The following is a 7523-nucleotide window of genomic DNA, read 5'->3' as shown; positions in this document are numbered from 1 at the left end:
TTCATTAGTTTTGCTCCGTCTTGATATTTTGTTGGGTTTGTCTGTCTCAGTCTGCTCCTCATTGAGGACATAAAATCTGTTTTCTTTACACCCATGAAGGATTCAAGTTGATTGTTTTCTTCGTCAAGCTTTCGGATCTTTTGCTTTAGCTGCAAAATTTCTCTCTGTTTAGTTTTCTTTTCTTGCAGATACTCGGGATGCTTGTCTGCTTGGCCACATAGGTGAATGCTTGCACAGGGATAGTTGGTACAATATTTGTTGTTCTTATTATTGTCGGCTTTGTGCCCAGTTTTGTGGCAGTTGGTGCACCTCCTTCCATCCTTTTCCCTCTCAGAAAGAATAATTGTAGAGTATACTGCCTCTGCCAAGGTAAACTGTCTCTGAATCTTTTTCACTGATTCTTTTGAGGACTCAACAATGTTGTTAAAACTTGGTTTCTGAAGCCCCATTTGAAAGTTATTCGGTGAAATGTCCTTCAAATTTTTTAAGGCATTTTGCAGTTGCCTTCTTCTCCCAAGTAACAGTTGAATATTGGCTTGCTGGAACATTTGTTTTAGATCATCAATATCAATGCACCTCAAACTTCCAATTGTGTCAAAACCATTGCTTTTCATTCAGGCTACAAGCTCAGCTGTTAGCACTTCTTCCACCAAAGCTAGCACACCAACTGCGTCACAACAAGGGAGTGAACATTCATGGTGGGGGAGGAAAATGTAACAAATGATTTGGCGCTAGAGGGCCAAAGATTCATTGAACTCATTAAGTGGAAATTTGTCATCATCTTCAATTGAAAGATGTGGTAGAAGTTTGCAGGGCTGCAATGACCTTATTGACAGCTACACAGAAGGTTTGCAGCAATATTTTGGTAGACCATCAAACTCGAAACCATCTATTCAAAAGGACATCAACTCTTTAGGCCGATGTAATCATGTTACTGCAGTTCTTTTTTTGATCGATAAACACTACAAGGAATATGGGAATGATGCACAAGCATTTACCAGTAAACGCTGTGAGTGGAATAAGAGAAAACGTAGCCACTAGAACACGGGAATAGTCAGTGAAACAGCATATACTTCATATCAACCAACAGAAATAAAACTTTCAGATTTTGATCCCGGCCAGAGTCGATCAGGAGAGCAAATAATGAGAATCTTAACTGTTAAGTGACGTAGTTAAGTAACTGTAAGTTAACTGAAAACAACTTACCAAGACTATAAAATGTCCAAAGATAGAGAGAGAACTGTACGTTCCCAAGTAGATGATCTTTTCAACAATATAAAAGGGGAAAAAGTCCATTATCAATCGGCAAGCATATATATGATAACAAATACAGAATAACAAGCTGAATCTCATAAATGGCATGGAGACCGATGGCTTAGGATAACTGCGTCCACAGCCAAACAGGTCAACAGTGAAAAGATTTAAAGCCTTTATTTGCAACTCAGTTAGGGGATAAATCAGTATAGCTCATCAGCTAATGGAGTAGAGAATGAAGACCAGACTACATCTTCTTTATGCAACTAAAAACCGCATATATTTAAAGTTGAAAAACTGGATTTTGGGTTAATAATGTGTGGCCAAAACTAGGACTTGTTGCTGATCCATTAGAGGTCCTCAAACATGGTCTTGAAAATAAATGTCTTGGGATATTTAGAGAAGTAGCACCTAAGGAATTGTTTGGGAAACTTGATAAAACGGAAGTTGAAAGAAGTGATCTGTACATTTTTTGTTTTGGCATTTCTCAAAGTGACAATACTTCACTTGAACTTAAAAGCCATATCTACTACTTCCAGATCCAATTTTAGATGGTTAGAACTGGGCGCAACTGGTGTGACTTTGAATTATGGTCACCTGTTTGACCTCCAAATCAGACGTGATGAACAATTCATTATACATATGTTGTGAAATGATACAACACTAAAGTATGAAGTTGTTGCACCAGACATTTTTGAGATGAGAGTTCCAAGAAACCTGAATCAAATTCTTTTAAAACGATAAATGACAATAAAATAACTCTGTATATCATATACATTTTTCTACTTCTGAATTTTGTTTCTTCTTTTTTTGTGTATATATGGTCGTAAATGCATATCATTTTCCACTTTATACATGAATAAAATGTGTCACTGGGAGTTACGCAAATATACGAGTCCTGAATATCCATGAAATATTTGCCACTGGGAGTTGAGCAATAAGGAATTAATCATGGAACTCGGATATAAATGTTTACAAAAATTTGTTCCTTAAATTTGAAATTTAATCATTGTAAGTTTTAACATAACAATCCGCAAATCAGTAATATATTTCTTAAATATGAAAATAAAAAGTTATCAGCAATTTTAGAAAGAAAGTTGCCGATCGTATTTTCGAACATCATGGCACTTAATTTCATGGAGGTGAAAATAAACATGAAATACTAGTACAATTTGTACTCGATGAAAAAAAATTAGTGTTGCTATAATAACACATTCACAAAATATGATCCAGTCGACTAAAATGCATTGAAGATTCCTTATTTGGAAATTAATTTGCAAATTGCACACCAACAAAGACAAGTTGGTATGGCAGTGGGACGCCCAAAATCAATCAGTGGAATTAAAGTGACCAATTATAAATCTTTCAATATAATAATGCATTCTAGGGCTGTGTACCAGTTGCACTGTTTACGTGAAGTTCCCTACTTTATCAATTTTGAAAATGATACGGTAACATTGCTTGTAAAGAAGAGTGCATTACAAGACGAATGACAAAGATATGTTTCAACATCCGGTGTGACTGTATGAGAGAAAAATCTTGAAACATATCATAATGTATCATGTATAAGCCATTCGAGTACTAAGATTGAAATATTTCACAAATTCAAATTCAAATTATTTTATTCAAGAAAACTCACAAAGAGCATAAAATGAACAATATAAATGCATATGTACATAAATATTGAGAAAGAGTTATAGCTGACAAAGAGATCTAATACACACATAAAAAAAGGAAATATTATATTATATGGTATGATAAATATCAAGGGAGACAACCCTGTTCTTATGTAAATACTCTATTAAGTTACCATATCCATACAACAAATAAATATATATATATATATATATATATATATATATGACAGAACACTAAGATGATAATTTTTCTGTTGCTTTGCTATCAGTTTTGTAAAATATACTCAAACTTAGAAATCTAGATATATTTCTACATACATTGGCATGTTCATTACTCATAAGCCAAATAAATTTGTGATCTGTGTTCAGTTTTGAACTATTCTTATTATAGCAAATGTCTATATAGGTTTGCCTAATAGTAAAATATTTTTGGCAATCTAATAAAATGTGTTTTTCATCTTCTACTTCACAAGAGGAACAGTTCTTACATGTTCTGTCATTAACAGGTGTTTTTGGTATTGTATATCTACCCAATTCAATTTGCAGTCTATCATTGCTGGTTCTATATCTACTCATGTTATATTTATCATTTTCGTTACAAATATTAACAAGATAATTTTCAAATTTGAAAATGTTTTTGAAAGTTCTATATGTTCTCAGTTTCTCACTGGTTTGAAGTTGTTGAAACCATCTAGATTCAAACTTACTTTTAGTAGATTTTATTATCCTTTGGATATCACCATTTTTCATAGAAACATGTAATTGAGTTAATTCTGACTCATTAGAGTTGAACATATTAAATTTCTTGAGAATATTTTTGTATTGAGCTTGACCAGCAATTTTGATTATTTTCAATCATGAGTAGATTCTCTGCAAGTGCATGAGATAAAAGTTTATCACCTATTTTATCATTTTCAAGTCTAGTCCAATATTTTAACATAGACGAAACAATATCAATATAAATTGGATATCGACCTAATTCACCATACAAGGCCAGTTTGCTTGTCTTTTTATTAACTGATAAAATATATCTACATAAAGACAAATTAAGTTTCTCCAATGGGAGATATTTATAAACTTTTTCAAATAAGTTATCATCTAAAGAGGGTTTAAACATCCCCACTATCTCTGATGCATATAAAAGTACAGGTTTGACAGTATGGTCAAATACATACAAAAAAAATTTCTGCATCACAAGACATATTTTTAAATACATTAGTTATTTTGAAAAAAAGCTTTTTGGCCTCGGGTGTATAGGTCCTTTAGCGCATTATTAAAACTACCATTTGCAGTAAATATAACACCAAGATACTTGTATTGTTTTACAATTTCTATTTCTGATTCGCCAATGTAGAAATTAACTTTAGGAATTCTACTTCCCTTATTGAATATAAGTACTTTTGATTTCCGATAGTTGATGCCAAGTCCCCACTCATTACAATATTCAAACACTTTATTCATGCTATTTTGAAGACCCTCTTTAGTTTCTGACATCAACAATAAATCATCGGCATATAGCAAACAGTTAATAGAATTAGTTCCCATAGAAACTGGTGAACAGGAGCAATCAAATATCTTGGTGATATCATTGATAAATACATTGAACAGGTTAGGACCAAGGATTTGTATAGTAAGAAGGATTGGAATCTCGTTGGCTTTTGCATAGACTGTAGTATAATATCTTCTGCGGCGCAAGATTTTGTGAGATTACCCGTGATGCATCTGGAAAATGCTAAACTAGCTCTGATTAATGGCTGACATTTGCATCACCTAAACAAATAGACATCGATATGTAAGTATCTACAATCTATATTTATCAAATATTATGCTTGAAATAAGAAGTTTAAAATGGTTCTAGTGTTATGAATAACTTTTACGATTGCAGTAAGAATACACGGCTCCATAGAATTAATTTGCATATTGACCGAAGTGACCTCACCCTATCTCGCCTATTGGGCGGTCCTATCATCATTTTCTATTTTTATACTCCTTCCTCAAAAAACGGAGATGAGTGATAAAATTTATATTTTCTGATAAATATATGATTTCTTCGTGTATTGAGTAAATTTCGTAGTGATTGATGCATTAGTTTTCCTATTTTTTTACGTTTCTTTGAGTTGATTACAACAAAAATGGCGTTCTGGAGCGAAAATGGGGGTGGCTTGGGAAAAATGAATAAAGTTCTTCAATTGGCCTAGATTAATGTTCAAACATGTTTACAAACGTAAAACATTGGTGATAAAGTGTATTGAAGAAAGCTCAAACCGCTAAATAAGGGAATTGTGATACTTTTCTGTCTTTTAACATCAATGTGGTTCTCAGATGAATCGCAATTTACCAGGCCTAAATTGGGAGGGGATCCAGTTGTCATAATAATCTGATACTTCCTTCCTGTTTATACCGAAATGAAATCGTTAAACCATGTGTTTTGAAATAGTTTTACATCAATTTTAACTAGCCATGTTCCATAGAAAACTCCATAGATTTGCCTTTGCCGATGTGGAAAGGACAATGCATGGATGGTAATATTTTCAAATGTTCAGCCCAGTGTTTACCAGCATCATGGTATTGTGAACGTACATTGTGTACAAATGAATGTACATTTTTACTGACATCAAAATAATAATACACCAACACAGCTCATCTACTTTAATGCCTTTAATGATGTATGGGTAGTGCTGATTTGGTCTTCATTATAAATCACTGCCCCCCTTTTATTATGCATGTTATTATTATGGACTCCCTTCTTCTCTATCTGTTTATACCACATATCACATGCATTACAAATTTAAGTCCAATTAATTATTATGCCTGTTAATTATGGCATTTTGCTAGGCTAAATAATGTTTTCCTGCAACAACTTCAAATCCAACAATGCAATGAAAGATGTTTTCCTGCAACGGTGTCAAAGCAAAAATCAAAATAGCCTTGCAAGATATTTTCCTGCAACGGTGTCAAAGCAAATAATTAAAATAGCAAGACATCACAATTTTTTTAAACCTGTGCATTACAAATGTACCCGAGCTTTATCTTTTCTAGACCGAACTGCTCTAAACTATACTTCAGTCAAGTCCAGTTAGAGTTTTATATATATAATATATAAAGGATATTCTGTTATCTAACATTTATTCCTTTTATTGTTATTTTTGATTTTTGATTTGTTTACGACATCTTTTGATCCTACAATATTGCAAAATATTTTATTTTAAAACAATAGAAACATTGCTACAAATATAAATTATTCCTGAATTTGCATAAACCCATAGAAATCTAACATAAATTTTGCAAATATAATTATTCGAGCAGAGATCTTGAGGTAGTATTGCTATTGTTAACGACATATTTGATATTGGAATTGTTTAAGCCATATGATATTGTATTGTTATTGCCACATGTAACTATATTACACCTTTTTTTCAGTATTTTCCAAAATGCTCAAACTGGTGAATGTTAAGAAGAAAAGTCTAGGCACAAGGATTCAAGTCCCCAAAAAAGTCTAAGCAGTTGTGTGCAAACAGCAGTTGGCCATTCATGCACTTATCATGTCGACTAACATATATACATGATATATATGGCATGCCTTCAAATAGAAATAAAAATACTAGTGTACAACTGAATGCCACTTTTGACCAGAACGTCCCTCTGAATATCATTTATGGAGGATAAACCAACAATGTTTCATTGGATCATTAACATTTAATCTCTTCTACCTAAACTTGGAAGCTACGCTTTGTGTGTAGGGAACTTTGATAGTGACTTGATAAATGATCATGTGATACCTGGGTTAAATTGGATTATTTCTATATTTTAATATAAAAATAAATCATTGAACATCTTCTTTTAAATTCCATTACATGCCAGATTCATTTAATACTTCAAATCTGCTTGGTGTTGAGTGTTTATTGACGATGTACATGTATGTGTAGTAAAATAAGCAAGGAGACATGGGATATGATGGAAATGAGACAACTATCCATTCAATATCAAATGAAGATTTTAAAAACTAGTAGTCTACATGTACAATGATTGAATCAATGAATGTATGTCAATCACCATCAACAAAACCAATGCAGCATAGCAGGTCGATAAATATTATCACATGAAACCAACAGCCCATACATAATACATGCACAAAAAATTGTTTTATACCAAATTTGAAGTTAAGACATAAGAGTTAAGAGATGCGGGATGTGGTATGATTGCCAATGGAATGAGACCGCTCAGTTCACCAAAGAAACAAATGATGTTGATGTAAGCAATTATTCAATCTATTGTTATTTCTTATCTTGATAGACAAAAATTGTTTTACATGTATTATACAGTATATTCGTAATTATGAGCTATAAAATCAATACATGTACAAGGCAAAATTGTACAAAAAGTATCTTCTGTTAGACAATAACCATTTTATAGTTATCATGTACGTCTTTACAAAGACATTTATTGTAAAAATAGTTTTTATACCAAATTTGAAGTTAAGACCTAAGAGTAAAGAGATGTGGTATGATTGTCAATCGAATGAGACAGCTCAGTTCACCAAAGTTCAAATGATGTTGAAGTACCGGTAAGCAATTATTCAATCTTTCCTTGATAGACAAAAGTCAGTGTTGTACATGCATATTAGTAACTGTG

At 32.4% G+C, this 7523-nt stretch overlaps 1 long non-coding RNA gene across 1 annotated transcript; it reads left to right on the top strand.

Moving 5' to 3' along the window:
* The first annotated feature begins 4517 nt into the window (after positions 1 to 4517).
* Positions 4518 to 6726, top strand: LOC143051082 (uncharacterized). The gene is made up of 2 exons (XR_012970580.1): positions 4518 to 4683; positions 6312 to 6726. It is a non-coding gene; the product is annotated as an uncharacterized LOC143051082 (long non-coding RNA).
* The last annotated feature ends 797 nt before the right edge of the window (positions 6727 to 7523 follow it).

This window comes from Mytilus galloprovincialis, chromosome 11 (genome assembly GCF_965363235.1).
Source record: "Mytilus galloprovincialis chromosome 11, xbMytGall1.hap1.1, whole genome shotgun sequence".
NCBI classification, from domain to species: Eukaryota; Metazoa; Mollusca; class Bivalvia; order Mytilida; family Mytilidae; genus Mytilus; species Mytilus galloprovincialis.
Note: the sequence above shows the minus strand (reverse complement) of the source record. Positions and strands in the feature narration are given on the sequence as shown.